The following is a 20,501-nucleotide window of genomic DNA, read 5'->3' as shown; positions in this document are numbered from 1 at the left end:
TTACTACTATTTGCCATTGGATTAGCGGGATGTCGAGCGACAGAAGCACGCAAGCGAACGCAAGCCATCATCAAATGGTGATCCTCTTCCAGGCCGATATCAGCGCCACTTTAACTACGCTCAACCAGGAGATAACTCTTAAATCTACCGCTGATAACAAATTGGTCGATCTCATGGCTCATACATACATACATACAAGGTATCACCAAGCAGCGGTGCAAGTTGGAGAAATCCACGAACATCTCACAATTGCCTTTATGGTCGCCAAGACCATGTTTCTTAATCACATGTCCGAGCAAGGTGTTGTCAGATCCCACCTCGACATTCAGACCACCCATTATAATCACAATATCATCTTGAAGAAGCTTCCCCGGAGCTGCGTTTAGGCATTTGTAGAAAGGATATTTTTTCACTATATCGGAAGTCTTCGTAAGTGCGTTGCTTTGTACAAACGTGATGTTCCTTAATCTGGATCGGAATCTTGCAACTAGCAGCCTGTCAGAATCCGGCTTCCAAACCAGAAGAGCGAGTCTTGCGGTAGAATTCAGAAACAACCCCACACCGGATTCGGGTCTGCTATCACTCGGCCTTCCAGAGTGCAAAAGCCCATTGCCGCAAGAGGGAGAGGGGCACTATCTAGAGTCCCACCATCTTACTTCCCTTAGGCCCAGAATATCCAGCTTATATCACTGGACTTCCTGCTCAATGCGGAGAAGGTGAACATTCTAGGGACCCTCCCGTTAGGAGACGACTTCAGGGCTTTGTTTGGAATTTCGTCCAATTCCGGAGTCTTATTATCCCCAATTCACGCACAGATCTCTCGAAGTTCCTTCTCGATCACCCTCCCGATTGAGAAAACTTCCTATTCAACCGATGGCTGAGGTCCACTTTTTTCCTGTTGTGGGAAAGGGATTGCGATTATTGTGAACAAGAGTCGAAAGGACATCACGCGGGGTGATTTTTCTCCACGAATTTTGTTCACTAAAACCTTGTAAGCTGCGCCTCGCCGGATCGTATTTGCCTCGAGGCGCAACTGCTTTTAGCAATTCCGCTTACTTTCCCGTATAGTCTTCTTAAGGTTATTTCAAAGATCACAGTATTCTTTCTCGCACTGCTAACGTTCTGGCTTCCCTCTTGTCCTCTGGTAGGTCTGCCCGCTCGCAGACACGATGCTCAACAGCCAGATTTTTTGGCTCCATCAGAATTTGCTGCATGTTTCATTTACCCGCTTGCAAAACTGGCTCATTTTTCCCAGGCCAGTTCTCTTCTGGTTGTGACCTCCTTCTCTCCACAGTAACGCCTCTTCTTCGAAAGCTTCGGTGGACCATTTAACTATCTAGGTTATTTACTGCTGCTTCTGTTCTGTTCTTAATTCAGATCGATGACTGAGCCTAGCTCTCTGCCTTGGAAGGTGGGCACGCATCCAACGTTGTCTGGTACGATGTCCAGCTCCGCGAAGGTCTCAAGCAGGATTTGGCTTCCGATTCCACAGTCCCAGTCTAAGGCTCATGCATTGAAATTGCCGGCAATCATTTTGGGGCTATGGTTTCTAGCGTCCAACATCAAGCCGTACAGCATCTCCTCATATTGCGCTTATATATTACTAGGGAAAACGTAGCAGCTGTAGATATGGATACCATTGACTTTTGCCCTTAGATTGCCGGCTCCTGGGAATGCTGTTATTTCTTGTGGCCTTCTTCTCCACACTTCCTGCACGTTCTCGTCCTGTCATGCTCACTAGAACATGCTTCTGCAAAGTGACTGAAATCGATGCATCTGAAGCGGTCGATGTACCTCTATACGCCTTCATCATCCTTTTGATATAAATTATTATTATTACCTCGCTAGGTCTTTGGACTCGATTACTATCTGTTGTTTCCGAACTTTCCCTTCTGCGTGGTCACCTAGCACCTTTTCCACCTGGCAAAGAAAACTATCTTATCGGTGGATTAGTTTAGCTCCATCATCAGATCTCCCTACTGCGTACGCCCCATATAACTCAAGCTGGCATCAAGGTCGCTTGTCTTTTACAGCATCAGTAGTCATGTCAATCCGGGGACTATTCAAGCGCCTTTCCGAGTCCCGCGAATTTCGATTGCCTAGGGATATTATTGCCCTCAATGGTGATTTCCCAAGTTTTGAGCTTTTGCGACAAGGATTTAATGTGGACCTCATTTCCACTCCACTAAAATATCTTGTAGCATTAGCATCCGTGTTAAGCAATAATTGCCAGGGGTGATCACTATATTTCTTCTTTCACTACATGCATGCATTACTAAAATCAAAATTTGAAAACTTCCTTTTTTGAAAACGTCTCCTTACTAATATATTCGTCGTTCGGTCAGTTCCTCCATTTATACCCATGTTCTTCCACCGAACGGTTCAATAATAAATTCCACATACAATCCTTTCTCAACCCGAGAAACTATTCTACAAAGTTGATATGGTTTCCCCCAGGACTTGTATAGTGCAACTCGTCGGAGGCATCAATTTGCATCATACGACCCACAACTAATATCCTTCAATCGCTTTTCCAAGCTCCTTTTCATCTCAATTCGCTTCTGCGAGTAAAATTTCATTCAATGGAAAACACAACATTTTCCAGCAGGAGCGTCATGGAATGCCAAACTTTATGACCATACGTTTGTCTAGTGCAGCCGGGCCATAACTTATAGACGCTCACATAGTCCTGCTCGACTGGCGTTTGGAGGTATCCCGGCGAACCCATCCATAATATCTGATTCACGATTGCTCTCCTAAACACAGTTGGCTAGAAAAATTTATTGGGAAAAATTTATCTGATATGTCGATCGCCAGTACATAGGACGCTAGTGGGCAGTGGATAGTGTCGAGTTTAGTATCCTGACACATGATCCTTTCATAATCAATTCAGCACAACTCGTACGCAGTGAAAGGAATTCCTCAGAGTTCTTGCTCAGTTATTGCATTCTCCAGTGGCCGGGAGTTGTTGGGTTACCAACTAGAATGCTGCGGCATTCGATGGGCAGGATAATTCAAGGAATATCTTGAAGAGAATTTTCATGCGAAAAAATTCATTATGTAGGTTGAAGTTTTCTTTCAGATATATTAGAATTATTCATTCAAAAGAGTTCAAAGGAGGAGTAACGTAAAAAAAACAGTGGAAGCTTAAGAATTGCTGAGAAGGTCGTAAGGTTTCAACTGCGAATTCTGAACTGTCTATTTTTAATGACGTATGAGTTTTGTGTGTCAGAGAACAGAATTACCTCAAATTCAAGTCCGAGTCCTCAATCACCCGCATATATTTGTTAAGCAATTACGATTCTAATATTGCCAAAGAAATGGTAACTCCAAATATGTGAAATATTCCAAGGACCAACATGTTTCAAATAATGTCCTTCGTATCGATTTTGGCTCTGATACTGGTTTGAAATGGGCAATGATAATATTCACGTTCCTGTGTATTCGCACTAGGGGGAGATCTGAAACGATTATTGGGATCAAAAGGAATAGATAGAAGACAAATTTTTAGTAAGAAGGATTAAAGTTTTCGCTACCATTTTTGTAGCTCTTCCCGAATGCGGAGATAGAAGTTATTTCTGGACTACACTTATCGAGATTAAAACACATTGATTTGGAGACGCTGAAGATAAAAAACTCCCTTTAGGAAGGGTTTGGGCGCCAATAAAAGGATAATTTGTATTTATTATAGTTTGAGAATTTATTTCGGAGAAGTTCAAAGGGTAGGTGGAAACAGATAGGGTAAGTGGACCCTGAGGAAAACGTTTGAAATGCTTTTGAGGTATTTGACTTTGATGATTGGAAAAGTCGACTTGGGTTGATATTGCATGACTTGCTTTCTATATACACGACGATGGATTTAACTCACACTATTTCACAATAAATTCCAGGAGAACACTAGCTTGCGTTCTATAACACTAACTTCGTTATAGTGAATGCCTGATAATCCAAGTTTCAAATCTCAGATAAACTGTGGTCAAGCAGGTCTGAAAAATGGAAACGATAGCGTTAGGAAGGAGAACTTATGTCTTCTGAGCAAACTCGTTTAGACGCTGATGAAGAACCGCTCTCAGGGGAACTAAAAGCAACAGTAACGGTGCTTCACGCGACCATAAGTTCCTTCGAAGTAACCATCAATAAGTCTTTCGACCTTTCAAATACGGACCCCTAACACAACCCAACGGTAACCCTGAAGAAACCGCCAACCCAAGCAAAACTAGCTGCGTCAAAACGTCTGCAAATATCTTTCCTTTAGTTGTCATTCTTTGTTGTAATTTAGCCTTTGTTTTTGACCGGTTGCGCCATTTTGTTCTATCAAAGGTCTGATCTGGATGTAATCACGAGGTCTTCAAATCACCTTCCAGCGTATCAAATCACCGGCCGCCTTTTAGTCGCGTACCATTGACTTCGATGTAGAGACCAATCTTGGCAAGTGAGAACTCAGCGCGAATTATATGACCGTACCATCGAAGACGCCACTTTCGCTATCTTTTCATGATTGGTGCAACCCCATATCGATTGCGGTTATCCTCATTTCGGATGTGATCAAGGTGTGTCATGCCACTATTCCAACGCAACATCTTTGTCCCTATTACCACAAGACACCGTTCATTGGCCTTTACAGCCAGCCAACACACAAAATCACATAGGGCGACAAGGCGGACGAAATTGCGGAAAATTTTGGATTTGAGTGTTTCGTTGATACACACCAATTTTGAAATGCCACTTCGTCCAGGTTGCGTTAATACGGGAAGGAAATTCATAACGCGGTTCTACATTGGCTGATAGTATTGACTCGAGATATTTAAATCGCCAAGTTCTGGGCGGGTCCTGCCACTGACAGTGGCAGTGCCTGTTGTCGATAATCAAAAATTCAGTTTTATTCAGATTAAATTTGATACCGTGTTATATGAAGCGATCATTTCATGAGAGGACGCTTCCTTGGTGAACACTAACAGAGACATGAAGCGGTTTTTATACATCCGCCACACCTCATACTTTACTTTTCGGATAGCGGTAGAGCAATTGAACCTAACGCACGAGTTCCTCTGGTACTAGGTGTTGTTGCAAAGATATCTGATGAGTTCATGTGGCACAGTCAAACGCTTTCTCCAGATCCAGAAATGCAATGTAAAAACGACGATGTTTCTCCATGGTAACCGCGTAGAGTGTATAGCGTTAGTGGTTTCATAGTTTTTGACAAATCCGGCTCGATTTACGATTTAGTGAAAGATTTCGCGAATACGGTAGTCAGAAAGCGTTCAAAAATTTCCCTGGTATGGGACACCAACCGGATCGGACGGCAGTTTGAACATTTTGTAACTTTTTTTTTCCATATTGGAACTGCGGTACTTTTTTGCCAGTCAGATGGTGTTCTACCCTTCTCAATGACCCAACAGAAGAATTCACAGGGGCACAGTGTTGGGTTCGCCGCTTTCCAGAGCTCAGATGTGTTGCTTTCCCCGATTTCATTCCTTTTATAGCTTCCTTAACTTCAGTCGCGCTGACAGTTGCGTCTTTATGGGTTTTACGTGAGCACCTGTCCAGTGGACTTAATCCAGGGTCTTCTTAGGACACGGATTGATTTTATGAGGAAAATCAGAGCCCCGCAAACAACCGTGCTGAGCAGCGCAGTCGATTTGCCTTTTGGCTCATTTTGCCGAGAGAGTTGCAACTTGGTAAGTGTACGTTGACGTTCATCACGAGCAACCATCTCTATTAAATTTTCTTCGCCCTTGGAGCTGTAGGTGGCTCTACCTTCCTTAGCAAGTAGAGCAACCAGGATCACTCCCGCGATCACAATCACGGCTGCTTCTGACAACGCATGAGTAGACGTCACCCGCAAAGCTTACCGGCTCTGCATTTGGGCAAGGTGCTTTCGGTATATATCCTCTTTGTGAAGGGCATCAGCCTATACCTCCGCGTCGTAGAGTTGAACGGACTGGGTTGCTCGCATAAGAAGATGTCCCGTGGCATCCTCCTCTGGCCCTCTAGCATCCCTAGGGCAGGGAGCACTCTTTCAGATAATCTATCAATATCCGTAGGAGATAGCCTCACATGAGGAATGAGTTTTCTAATGTGCCTACCGTACCTGTCCATCTTACGGAATTAAAGGCATTTCTGACAGTAAGCATTATGAGAAGCACCATCCGTCGAGATCAGCGGCTGTGTGTCTCGTCTCAATGAACCGCATCCATGACCTCAATAAAAGCATTCACCGTGAATGTTCCTGTTCTGAGACCGAACTACCTTGGGAACGGATCACTTCAGCAAATCAACTCCTGACCAGCTTTTCAGGCAATTTCCCGGCCGTGTCAAGCATACACTGCGGTCGGGGTTTCCTTTTCCTTCCCTGATTAGTGGAAACGTCGTCACCTTCCAGCGACAAGGAAAAATTACCTGCTTCAGGCAAGCGTTGAATGCACTAAGCAGCAAGTCTGGACGTTGGCGGAACACTTTAGCTGGCAGAACTATAATATCCGGACTTTGCGCTTTTTGTTTCTCATGGTGCTTCATGGAACTGCTTCTTCGAGCTTTTTCATTATGAAAAGGGGCAGTCCTCGACCCTTCCGCGATGTTGAGTTTAACCCGTACGGAATGTCTGGAGAATAATGTTCGCAGATCCCCGTTTTCCGGGTGACAAGCCAAATCCATGCGGGTTCTAATTTTTCTGATCTATACTCTACTAAACAGCTGAGCTTATGATATTTTTTCAAAGATCGACAACTTCTGCCATCTACAGTACAAAGGAGGCTTGTCATGGCTGGGGCATGGAAACCTCACGGCTGAGATCTCTCCGGGGCATGGAAGTCATACAGACCGTCGTTCTCAGGTTCATTAGTGAATTTACGACAGTTTCAACTGCATCGCTACCACTAACCGAAGTACCCGAAGTTCAAGATTTTCACCCTCACAATGTACCACATGGAGGAGGAGTGTCAGGTTTTCCGTCGCAGGCAAGCACGTCGAACCCGATATGCTCATGGCCGCACGGGGAAGTCTTCTAGGACTCGTCACCTGTCCACCGACGGTGCTAATGATTTCGACGCAAAAGCTATGTCAGGGGTGCTTCATTCGCTATCTGGGCGCCACAATGTTGGCATGGATCCGGTGTTTAAAAATAAGAGCGCGACCTTCTAGACAATTTCCAGAATACGTTTTCCTCTGGAGTCTGACTAAGGCATGCCCATTCGACGTCCCTAGCATTAAGTTTTATTATTCAGTAAGAACTGTATCTTTTACATACAATAAATTCCAAACTTAAGAAATTCTTTCTTCAGTACTACATATTTATATCCTTTGCATCCGCTCAACGGCCGAAGTACTCAACCTTAAAACAATACCGAATTGGCCAAGACGTAACATAAACTTATCAGTACAACGCCTAATTGCAGCTTATCCGATTGCGTGGAAATCATTCCACTTTGTCTTCTTGCTTTTCACTGGGTTATCAACGCTCTATGCTGATTTTCGTGGCTACAAAAGTTTTTTTATTGCACCACCTACTAGAAAAGAGCTCGCATGCAAGTCTCTGTATACTCGCAAACGACTGATTTTTGTTGTCTTTCCATCTGATTGCCCGTAGTGAGAGCAATAGCAATAGCAAAAGAATAGCAGTGGATGAATTAAAATATAAATATTGTGTACTGGCGGCTAATGGATTTAAAAGGGTAATAAAAATAGATTTCCAGAAATAAATTTGAGGTATAAAGGATAATGTTGCTATTGCTAAGGGAAGAGAGGTGGTTGTGGAACATTCAAATGTACCTCCTAAATGACAACGGAGCAGGACAAAGGGAAATAGTAGATTTTCCTGAGAAACAGTCAATCGATTTTAAAAGGATTTGTTTTTATACAAAACGAGATAAAACCTGTTGACTTCTTTCCTACCCTTTCATTTTAAAAACACTTTCAAATACACATGTTTTTCCATGATCTACGTATTCCCTGTGTGATCACTAATGGCACCTAACCAATTCAACTACTAACTTGCATTCTTTATGCACAAAGTCTCCTCCACCTACTTTTGTTCTCGGCATTGTGAAAAATCTTAGTATCAAAACAAGTGCAAAAGCTCGTGCATAACCAACACAATGCCAACATAGGAGTAAGTACTTTATAATGATGCACAATAGTATCCTTTTTCAAACTCAACAATGGCGTCGTGTGTCTGTCTCCGCACGGAGGGGAGCACCATGATCAAAGTAATAATTTGTTTGCATGCAATCACGATTAATCTTGTGTATAACAACATTGTTGCATCCTTGTACATCTTCGCCAGTGCATCTCCAGCACAACGGGCGAGGATATACATCAGGGAATCTAAATCGCTAACCATACACCGTTATGATTACGTAGCATGCAAGCTGTTCCGGAAAAGTATTCCCTCAGACATGAAGTAAATGTGCTACCATTTCTGTGAACATATGTATGTGCGCGGGGATGCAGTTTGCATTTGTTTTGAGGAAGGTGCGAATAAACTTCTCGTTTTGTAATTGAATATAGGGGAGGAAGGGAAGTTTCTGATTATCCAGAAGGAAGCAGTCTTATATTATCGAGAAATAGCGTTAGTCGAAGGAAAACTTTACGGAGGAAGTTTTGGAATTCTAGAGGACCACAAATCTTCCTTCCCTCGTCCTACTTTCTCGTTTTTGGTCCACTCGATAGTGTCTAGATCGGGTTCACCAATTTCTTTACTTCTTTTCCTGATATTTAAAATTTTGGGTCTCTTTCAATAACTGACGTACCCAGAGATCCAAGTAAGTATAATTTGATCCTTGCATTTATTCCAGCATCTCTTGTTAGTGTGCGTTAAAAGGATAGGCTTAAAGAGCGAACAATTCTCTGTAGTATTTCTCCTGGGAATAAATTATCTAAGGATATGACAGTTCTCTCAGGTCGTGGCACTGACTAGTCAATAGTTTTTATTGCACATATTATTATTATTTTTTCAAAGGGAAGTCTTACAGCGTCCTTAAAGAACAAATGCGCATCTTTTACTGGTTATAGTGTACCTATTAACTGGAGTATGTCAAGCAAGCAGTATCCGTTAGAAATTTTAGTATATTTCATTTCAACTCTTAGTATATTCCACAAACTCTCTATGTGGTATTATGTATTCTTCCAGATGCCTGCACCTACTTTGTACAAGTACCGGACACTGTCCCGGAACGTGTATGAGATTTCGACACACTACACACAGAACGTGCAGGCATTGTCCATAAATACCCCTACCTTCCCTGAGTATACTTTAGCCGGCAATGACTAGTGAAAATTCCCACTGATTCGGAGGTTCTTTTTGGTAAGGTTTAAACAGCGCTTCCTGTGCTTGGGTTAGTATACCCCAAAAAGCACCTTGGACTGCTGCATTGCTGGTAGACACGCCCAGTATAGTTTCCTCAACCATTCCTCGCTATTTTTTAGTATCATACTCATGAACCTGTTTCCGATTCCACAGAAGGTTTTTCGACCCTGCTCCTTTCTTGACCAGTTTATCCGCTACCCCATTGCCTTCCAACGGCCAGATGAATTTAGGGAAGAAAGGATCCTTTTTGCCCGCTTTCGAAATAAAGACCACTTTTGCCCATCTTCATGCCCTTGGTATATTGGGATATATGTTGCCCTTTACCACCCTTAGAAGAGACTCTAAGTTGATTTCTAGGCCCTTCTGGATTAGTGTTGGGAGGATGCCATCTATTCCGGGTGATATCAGTGGTTTAAAATCCTTACCACCGAGCATACGTCTTTTGCTAGTTTCCAGTTTTCCTTTCTTCCCCTTTTATTCGTTATTGGGATGTCAGGTCCTTTCGTCCTGGGGTGATGAGTTCTGCGAAGCAGGTATAGCAACATCGAAAATCTCTTGTTTTGATTTCCAATTCATTACATTCATATCCCTTAAATTTTTCTTTTGCGTTTTCCTGAAGCGGCCGAGGTAACTCGACTCTTTCTCTTGCTGACACCCAAAACTGTGATTTGATTCTCCCCAGTCCCATGTCAGATTGTCAGCTGTATCTGCAACCATTGGCGCCTAGGTTCGCGCCTCCACATAGGTATACTCTGTCCTCCTCATTCTAGGTAAATGTCCCATTCTTCAGACAGAAAGAAGATACTGCCCGTCTTTGGCAATAGTTTTATATAGCCAGATTGCCAGATTGGAATTCCCTGAAGCTGTACCGTTTTGCTTCTCTGATCGTGTTGCTATACGCATTCAGTGTAATTTTGTACCTTGGCCAGTCCCTATTAACATTCTGGCTAGGTTCCTATTCCACCAGAGCACATTGCTTGATGACTTAACTGTCTCTGCCGGACAGCTAGCCACATATGAGTCAATGACGACTCTGTTGAATTTTGCCCTCAATGTCGAATCTGATTATTCTGTGAGAAGATATAGAGGGCTCATTCCACAATCCCCAATTCCCGACCAGTCAAAGAAGATTTATGTCTTGGTCGTCCAGTTCTTCCTCTCTTCGCTAGGCAGCAGCCTCTATGGCGTCCGAGATTCCTTCGTGGACCTTGGTAAGTTTTCTACCCGATGTCTCTTCCGAAGTATTTTTTTTCGGGTTTTCCCTATGCACGTACAGCGATACCGCCACCTACCCCGATCATGAGATGTCTGCCCTTGTCCTGCACATTACTTCTTAAGACTCTCCGTAACCGCATATGATGATCTTCATTCTGAGTGATTAGGAAGCCCCCGTCTATATTGTTCCGATTTTCGGAAGAAGCACTGTCACTACGTGTGCTCCTGGCATATCATCCCCATCACATGTCGACAGTTCTGCTCCTTCCCAGCTTGGTAATTTAGGAGCTAAAGTTTTAAGTCACTCTGCAGTATCCTCCATCCCGTATCCCGGTAAATACAAGCTTTGCAGTCCATCCCTTGCATATCTGCTTGACGACAAGGTGTTCGATAGTCTCCTGCCCCTTACGAGTATTTCCTGGGGAAACAGTTTTGGCAGTCTGGCCAGCTTATGGTGGAGTTCTTGAATCATGCTTTCACCCCTGGCTTACCCCAGTTTTCATCTATCTTGGGTTCAGTATTCCTCTCATGCGGGCTAATCTCCGCTGCTTCCCGCTTTTTTGGCTCCGATAAAGATAACTTTGACATTAACCATTTATCACCAGCGCCACTGAAACCTGATTCCTTCTTGATGTCTGACATATTGTTCTCAGACACGCTTCTGCAGTGGCCTTTGTTAGTTGTTGTACTCGCAGTATACCACTCTCTGAGAAAGGTCCCGGATTCCGAAAAGTTCCGTACGAGTGGAAGCAGCAGATATGCAGTAACTGCAGATGTAGTGGTAAATGACTCAGCTTGGAGACCGTCACGGCTTTCATCTGTTTGAATGCATTGATGTCCAAAATGATGTCTCTTCTGCATAGAGGAACCGGCCATATCCTCATGTTGCGGTGATCCACCATTCCATCCACAAGAGAAGGAACTCCATGGGGTCTGATACCACTAAGGGTCATGGTGAAGTGTGCTTTCCAACCATTCAGATGTTCATCATTGTGCATGAGAAGTGACGTCCTTCACAGGATCATCGAAAAATTTGTGACCACATGAAATCTCTTTTGTGATACGGTATGCATTTCGGAAATCGTTGCGATCGGCATCTTTCACTGCCTTGACCAGCGCAATAGCAAATTTTCTCTTGTCAAGGCGTACACTACGCTGAACTTCTCGACATTTCACTCGGTATCGGAGTTCGAGCGCATCACGCCGTCTAACACCCACAGTCGTCATGGAACCTTCAATCCCTTTCGATCATCAATCCGCTTCCATGACTCCGTAGCCAGTAGATCATTTGAAGTACCTCCGGAACATGGCCTGTGTAGTACCTGAGACAAAAGCATTTTTGATGACGGCACAATGCTCATCGATATTCTCAGATGGGTTACTCAGTATGTTGGGGGTCGCAGCTTCCCCATCCTACCAGAGTTGGCGAACGAAACAAGCAAGCGACTGTAAGCGACCATCAGATTGGAATCCCTTTCGAAGCCAACGCCTTTCTTGTTACACACATCTAGAATACGGCTCCTAAATCTACTGCTGACCGTGAAGTGGCCAACCTGATTACTCGTGCGGCATCGTTAGTTTGAAACCCAACTGACCTTCTGGCAGGCTCTGTGCTCGAACAATGTGCCACTAATGATAACCGTTGCGGTCTCAAAGACCGTGTTTTTCAATCACATGTCCGAGAAAGGTGTTGTCAGATCCCACGTTTGCATTTAGATTACCCATCACGAGCTCATTGTCACTTTTAGAGAGCCTCCACTGAAAGGTATTTAGTTAGAAGAAAACATCGTTCTTTACCACATCGGAAGTCTCCGTTGGTGCATAGCATGGTACTGTTGTGATGCTCCTTAACCTGGACCGGAATCTTGCAGTTAGAAGTCTGCCAGAAACCGACTCTCAGGTGAAAAGAGCGTACCATGCGGTAGCCGTCAAAAGCAATCCGACGCCGGATTCGCCTCTGTTACCATTCGACTTTCCAGAATACAAAAGTGTACTACCTCAAGAGGGAGAGGAGCACTCTCTAGCGTCCAATTATGTTATTTCGCTTAGGTCCAGAATGTCCTGCTTGTATCTTTCGAATTCTCGCTCGAGTGGGTGAAAGCGAGCATTTCGAGGACCTTCCATACTATTGCCGGGGAGCATGCGCACATTTCAGAAACCCATCACAGCCCGTTTTCGATAGCCAATGGTCCTCGGTGTGAGATCAATCCCTATGCGAGACGCTGTTGACGTTTCGGTAGTAATAAAGTTTTAAAATTTTCAAATTCACAACTCTGGTTTTGTTAGTGTGCATCTTCAGTCCAACTATATTTACCTCTTTTTTTCAAATCCACAACCATTTAAACAAGATCCACGATTCGATGTGAGAGTAAACAGATCTTATCAGCGGAATCGAGGCGTTTGAGAAAAGATATCATGGTCTATTGAACTCTTCTACTTTCTCCAGCATGAAAAACGTCACCGATAACAATAAGAGAAAATATTGGCGACGGGATGCAACCCTCACTTTGCTTTGGACCTCACGTTTCCCTGAAATTTTACCTCGGTTGCTTTGATAATAGCTATCATTTTCCGCGGAATTTCTCTCCGGCATAGAGCCCTACAATTTCTGTTCACGTATTCGAAAGGCGCTTCGAAATCGATGAAGAGCAATTGCAGGGAAAATCTGAACTCCACGCAGTGTTCCAAAATGATCCATAGGGTGTTGATATGGGCAATGCCGGAGAGTTCGGAGCGGAAAACAGTTCCCTTTCTGTCGATCAAGACTTCGAGATGTTGTGTATTATTTTTGCGGCAGCGTGGAGCTCGAAGATGCCCCTCCAATTGTCGCACTCAACGTAGATGCTCTTTTTCCGCTCTCTGGGAAAGGCCCCGGATTCACAGGACTTCCATTCGAGATTGAGTAGAAGGTCTGCAGAAATTGCAGAAGCAACGATGAGTAGACCTGTGAGACGACCGTCAAATTCAGCAGATGGCATATAGGTAAGTACTGTGGTGAAATATTCCTTCTACCTCTTCACCTGGCCATCATTATGAGTAATGGGATCACCGTTAATGTCCCTCATGGGACCATCGAAAGATATACGGTTTTGAAATCCATAACCAGCGCAATAACAAATTGCCCTTTGCTACGTTATATACTAATTTGAATTATCTGGAATTTCGCATGATGTCGGAGTTCGAAAGCGTCACGCTCATCATTAGTATTAAAGTAGCGAGCAATAGAGTCTTCAATCCCTCTTTTTCTATGATCCGTTTCCACAATTCAACAGTCAACGAGATCTTATTTATTCCTTCGGGACATGGCTCATTATTATTTTCAGGCGGGCTGCTCAAGGTATCTCCCATTTGATCAGCCAGGTACCAGGTGCACTGAAAAGTTCGTAGGTCAAGAAAGAAAAGTTTTTTGTTGCTTAAATTTGATTATTTGAATCTGGTGTAAAATAAAGAAGCCACGTTTCGTCCACTATCGCATATCGACGCAAAAATTCGGGTTTTTTATGGAGTAAGAGCTTCAAAAACTGCTCAGAATAGTCAACTCTTTGTGGGTTTTGGTCGATTATGAGCTCGCGGATCCCTTTTGGGCAGAGCTTTTCCATACCTAATGCACGATATGTCCAATACGTTCCTGTGATATCTATAGCGCCTAAGTTAACTCGATCAATTTCACTATGGTTATACAAAATTATTTTGTGGACTTTTTTGATGTTTTCGTCGGTAACAGCCTCTTTGGGGCGTCCACTGCGTGCATCGGCTTTAGTGCTCATTTCGCTTCGTTTAAACTTAGCAAACTACTTCTCAAAAGTTGGTTTTCCTGGAATCTGGATCTGGAATCCTTTAGACTTTTATCAAACTAATAAAAGTTGCTTCACTCAAAATGCTCTATCCCACAAAAAAATTGTCCGATACCTGGCAGAACCGATGTCACGAAGCCACGGAAAAAGCCTCGGACAGGATCGATTTTACAACGACGAACCCGGCAAAGACAACGGATTAACGATTTGCGCATTTTCTCCCTGCAGACCGAATGCAGTTGAGCAGCTAGTCGATATCCTGTCCCAATATAGGGTTGATGTAACAGCGTTGTAAGAGATGCGATGGACAGGGACCAGTTTCTTGGAGAAGAGCCGCTGCACCATTTATTATAGCGGCCATCCAATAAACCATGTGCTCGGAGTAGGTTTCTTAGTTAGCCAAAAAATGAAATCTGCTGTTATCGGCTTTGAAAATATAATCGAAAGGCACTCTGCGCTTGCGAGGCAAGTTTAGAAATATAAGCCTCATAAACGTTTACAGAGGACACTGCAGAGTCGGAGAAGGATACCTTCTACGAGGCAGTAGAACGAACCCTCGAAGCCTGTCCCAGATATGATATTAAAATCATACTTGGGGATTTTAACAGTCAAGTAGGGAAAGAGCCCTTATTCAGGCGATAAGTCGGCTCCCATAGCTTACATAGGGATACCAATGATAACGGATTGCGGATTATTCAGTTAGCAGTATCGCCAGCAATGGTTGCTGGAAGTACCTGGTTTGCGCGGAAAGCGGTTCACAAACATACATGGGCCACTTTCAACCAAATTGATCCCGTGCTGGTTGAACACCGCCACCGTGATGAATGTCAGAACATATAGGGGGCCAACATATACTCGGACCTCTATCTCGTTGGCATGGTGCTCCGAGCTCGAATTACAAGACTCCCTACAATCCCCTCTGACAATCAGGTGAGTGTGAATACTGAAGCCATACACAACACAGCCCTCCCTAACACCTATAAGAGGGAAATGGATGCCGCTATAACCGCAGTTAACAGAGATCCTGGAGATGAAGCATCAACAAATGATTTTCACAACCACTCGAAGAACATTATCATTAATACGGCCACGAACATACTTGGGCCCAGCCGCAAGAAAAAGCGGAACGGCTGGTTTGGCGTTGAATGTAAGCTAGCTGCGGAACGGAAGAATGCATTCCGAGTAAGGTTGCATTCTCAAAGAACGCGGGCACCCGCATAGACTTATGACGAACTCCGTCGAGCGGAGAAGCGACGTAACAGATGGAAAAAGGAAGCTAGACAAAACCAATAAGTCTGTGAATCAGGAAAGAACAGGAGCAACCGCATCAGGTGCCGAAGTTCTATCAGCAAGTCAGCAGGATGAAGCCTTATACACCTCGATGCTCCTCCTGCCGAGACAAAGAGGGAAATCTGATTTCCGACAGATTGGGCATATTGGAGCGATGGGTTGAGTACTTTGATGAACTACTAAACAACCAGAACATAGGCGATTTGGAGGTTCCGCCAACTGAAAACGATGGACAAATACTGCCAAGCATAGAAGAAACAGTCCGTGCAATTCAACGGCTTAAAAACCATAAGTCACGAGGAGGCGATAGAATTACACCCAAATTGCTTAAATATGGAAGCGACCAATTATGCGAAGTGGTTCACCAACTGATGCTCAAAGTATGGGATATGCCTGACGACTGGGAAAGGGGCAGTATGTTTCTCATACATAAAAAGGGGGGATATCACGCAGTGCAGCAATTATAGAGGTATGACGTTCCTGAGTACCATCTATAAGATATTCTCCACTATCTTGCTAGGCCGGATAGCGCCATACGGCCAGAACAACATTGGTTCATACCAAAGAGGCTTCACTCCAGGAAAATCAGCAGCAGATCAGATTTTCTCTCAGCAGCAAGCGATGGAAAAACTGTTGGGATATGGACATCAGTTGCAGCAGGACCACTCTCGAGACCATTCAACATCAACAACGGTCTACGACAAGGGGATGCCCTATCATGTATCCTCTTCAACCTGGTCCTCGAGAAAGTGATTCGCGATGCAGATGTAAATCCAAGAGGCAAAATCCTCTTTAATTCCACCCAATTATTGGTTTACGCTGACGATATCGACATCATGGGAAGAACGACCCGTGATGTACAGTCTACCTTCATCCAGACGAGCAGGCGGCACGAGATCTTGGGCTGCATGTCAATGAAGGCAAGACGAAGTACATGGTGGCAACGTCCGCGCCGAAACGAAAAGAACGAACAGCATCGAATCGTACTGGTCAAACGGGAAGAATAGAGATATTAGACTACAACTTTGAGACCGTAAAAAATTTCTCCTACCTAGGGTCGAAAATCACAACCTATAACAGCTATGACGATGAAATCCGCGCACGGTTGCAGCCAATAGAGCCTATTTCCGCTTACAAAAGCTATTCCCCTCGAAACGTCTCACCATAGATTCATACCTCTTTCTGCGCACGACAATGATCTTGCCAGTCCTCTTGTATTCCTCGGATACTTGGGTTCTTAGCAAAAAAAAACTGCCAACCCTGGGCCGTGTTCAAGAGAACAATTCTCTGAAGAATTTTTGGTCCCCTACATGAGGATGGACGATTCCGCAGCCTACATAACGACGAAATCTATGAGCGGTACCATGACCGTCAAGTTACGGATAAAATCCGACTCAACTGGTTGCGGTGGGCGGGTCACTTAATCCGTGAGGATGAGGATGATCCAACCCGGAAAGTCGATAAGGGCAATATCTATGGTAGAAAAAGGAGACGAGACAGACCCTGCCTGAGATGGAGCGATGGCGTGGATCAGGACGCCAGCTTTTAGGGATATCGAATTGGTGGACCTCGGCGCAAAACTGGGATGTCTGGAGTTCCTTATTAAGGCAGGCCTAGACCGCCGTTGATGATGATGATGTCGAATTTGTAATGATGATGATGTCGAATTTGAAAATCATATGGATTTAATACTAATAACACCATCTGTATGTTATCCTTCGAACTCTTTAGCCGACTAGTTCTCTCAATGTCGGATCCTGTAATCGGTCGATGTTGAGCTTGAAGGGCCGTGCCTCCCCTACCTTCCGAGATGATGTAGCGGACGCAACACGCATGCGAACGTAAGTGACCATACGATGGTGCTCCCTTTTGAGTCCGGTATCAACGCCTCTCTTGTTATACATATCGTCAAGACAAATATATTGCTCATCGCAAAGTGGTTGATCTAAATACACATATGGTGTCGCTCAGTTGAAACCCAGGTAAGAGGTTGGTTATAGGAAACATCCCTCTCCTCTGCACAACTACGGTCCTCCACCTCGATCACACTGCTTCCAGAGCAAAGGCAGAAGTAGAGGTAGCGTCTGATGAGTTGCCTCTGTTCACGACAAAATCATAGTCGGCTGTACAATATATTTTTATAAATCAATTGTTAAGGCGCTTCTAAGGGATCGGATGAATGTAAGAAATGTGATCCCATGTAAACTCAGCATTGCTAAACTCTGGCGTTCTAAGATTATCAAATATAGCCATAATAGCCAACTTTCTGTGGCAATCCTGCACTCACCTATCACAGCTCCCCATAATATTTGGTTCCCTGCATCATAAAACACAGTCAGTAGTTTCCACCCAGTGCACATCCTCAAAGAACGACCTGTATATCATTGCGGATGTCAATCTTGGGCATGCATATTTCAAATCTTCTAAAGTATCTTTCATTTCGTGTAGTGGGAACTTCACGGACTTGAAAATGCATCCGAACTGCATTCTGTCTGGATCAGTGTGCAAATCCCAGAGCTGGAAACTATTTATAATCGCATATGGTTAAATGATTTGGCAGTAATGCAACTGCACGTCAGGCGAATAGGGAACTGGAGCAGCTGAGGGAGAAGATTCCTAAGTGGCCGACAAAGGAAGCGAATGATATTAAGAAAAGCACTTTAAACTTGCTTTCGAGCGTGTTCCGGCAACTGCGGAACTGTCTTTAGCGGCAACGTAAGCAGGAGATGTATCTGACACGGAAACTGTGTAGTGGTTTAATCTCTCAGTTCACAATTCGAAAATAGTTTCGAAATAGCAAAAGTAGCAAAGCTAATTGCTCAAGCTGCCACTGCAGATGCAATTGCAAGCAGGTTTGAAGGACTCAACTATTTCGAGAAGTACTAGAAACTGCATTTCGGATTTGATTTGATTTGGTTAGTACTTTTCAGCTACACAGTTCGCCGGATAAGATAACTTTTCATGAAAATGGTTGGAATTTCACAGATAATATTACAGAAGTTAAAAACTTGTAATGCTATTCTGTCTAGCTATACCTTTTTCGAGTCTCATAACAGACCATACTATACCATTGCATTACATTTCATCATTTTAAGACAGGAAGGGTCGTACCTCTTCAATTATGACACGCGCTTCCCACGAAGCTTCTTTTGTGGTAGCTCGAGGGACGGGTGGTATAGTGGGTTCGATTCTGCTCGACGTTCGCCGTAAATTAATGTAAAATTACTATATTGTCGAGCGTGAGAAGCACTGGTCTGCATGGTTGCCTAAAAGGACGCGATACTCACTTGTATGATGCTCCGTGTTTGATCTTAATTTAATCAAAGAGAAGTTTGGATTTCGAATGTGTGAATATACTGATCCTGCTGCTGTAGCTAATTTGTAGAGTAATAGGTAGTTTTAGATCGTTATGAGGTGCTTACAGGACAGGTTAGTAGCTTTGGTTAGGCTTTAGGCTACCTAAGCGATTACACGAAATTAGACTCAAGGTAGAAACTATCATTTTGGTTATAACCATTATTTGGTAGTGAGCAGTTGGTACCACTATACGAACGAAAACATATTCAGACTTCAAATAAAAGCAGATTGAAACCTGTTTCCTGAGGTTTTGTTTCACACAAAACCGTAAATCCCTTTGGGGTTTGTCTCTGTTCAGCCTTTTCTTAAGAAGGTCATGGTGGTGATCACTGGCCTAGATACGCCAGTATTTGAGTAGTATTATAACCCACTAAAACCGTAGCTGACTTCCCCTTCCACCTGCCCTGTGGAACTACTATTATACACTACATAAAAGGGCTTGCGTATGTATCAGTGGATATGCCCAACGGCATCCCTTTAGGTCTTTCCGGAATTAACCCCGCTCCATCTGCACATACAAATGTAGGCAAGGAGGGCAATATTCAGGATAGCCAGGAGTATCAGTCAGTTGTTGAACTGCCTAAAGCAATTGAAGATTGCTATTCTTTCTAGGCAGTATCCCGAATTATTGATACCAAGGGATGACATGACAACCAGGTTTCACTCCGATTACAAGTTCGAAACGCGTTGGAGTAACAAAGCAAACTGGGAGAGCACGGCTTTGACATACGGTTTAAACCAGGAACTGATTACTTGATATACTGATGGATCCTTCAGAGCAGAGTGAGCGGGTGCCAGTGTTATTGGTCCAAGGAAAATGTACTTGGAGGCAATGGGTGAGCACACTAGCATATTCTAGGCGGAAATATACGCCATAGACAGATGTGCTTCCTTTACTCACCAAAGCAACTACAGGGGCAGAACATTACTATTCTCATAGGTCCAATCAGGTGAACTCTAAAGTCGTATGGGAATGCCTTCAGAGACTGAATACATTCAGTTCGTTCAACAAGGTAAAGATACTCTGGATTCCAGACCATGTTGGGTTGAAGGCAATGGGGCAGCGACGAACTAGCCAAGAAGGGAGCAGGGAACAGAAAGGGATTCATGGGTATTACATTAAAAAATGCAGAAGATCTATTGAGGGAACTATACTGGGTGGGCCTACCAGGAATGGCACAGTCAATGGTGCTTATTAGGGGATAGGAACCCAAGTGCACAAAGGATTGCTTAATCCTCACCAAAAAGAACGGCTGAATCATAGTGGGAATTCTGACTGGTCACTGCCGGCCAAACTATCACCTGGGGAAGCTAGGGATATCTGCGAACTCTGCCTGCAGGTTCTGTCCGGCCCTTGCGCAAAGGCATCTGAGAGAATCGTTGGCGCAACAATTCAATTAGATCAGGGCCTTGAAATGTGTTAGAGCACTTCATTTAAGACCGTAACGGTACGTTACAGGATTACAGGATAGTACAGTAGGAGGCAATGTGCTCATCATTGCGCTCGCCCGAGATTATTACCCTGATTTAACTCAGGTCAT

Source organism: Hermetia illucens, chromosome 4, assembly GCF_905115235.1.
Source record: "Hermetia illucens chromosome 4, iHerIll2.2.curated.20191125, whole genome shotgun sequence".
Classification (NCBI taxonomy): Eukaryota; Metazoa; Arthropoda; class Insecta; order Diptera; family Stratiomyidae; genus Hermetia; species Hermetia illucens.
The sequence above is the reverse complement of the archived record's forward strand: the minus strand, read 5'-3'. Positions refer to the sequence as shown.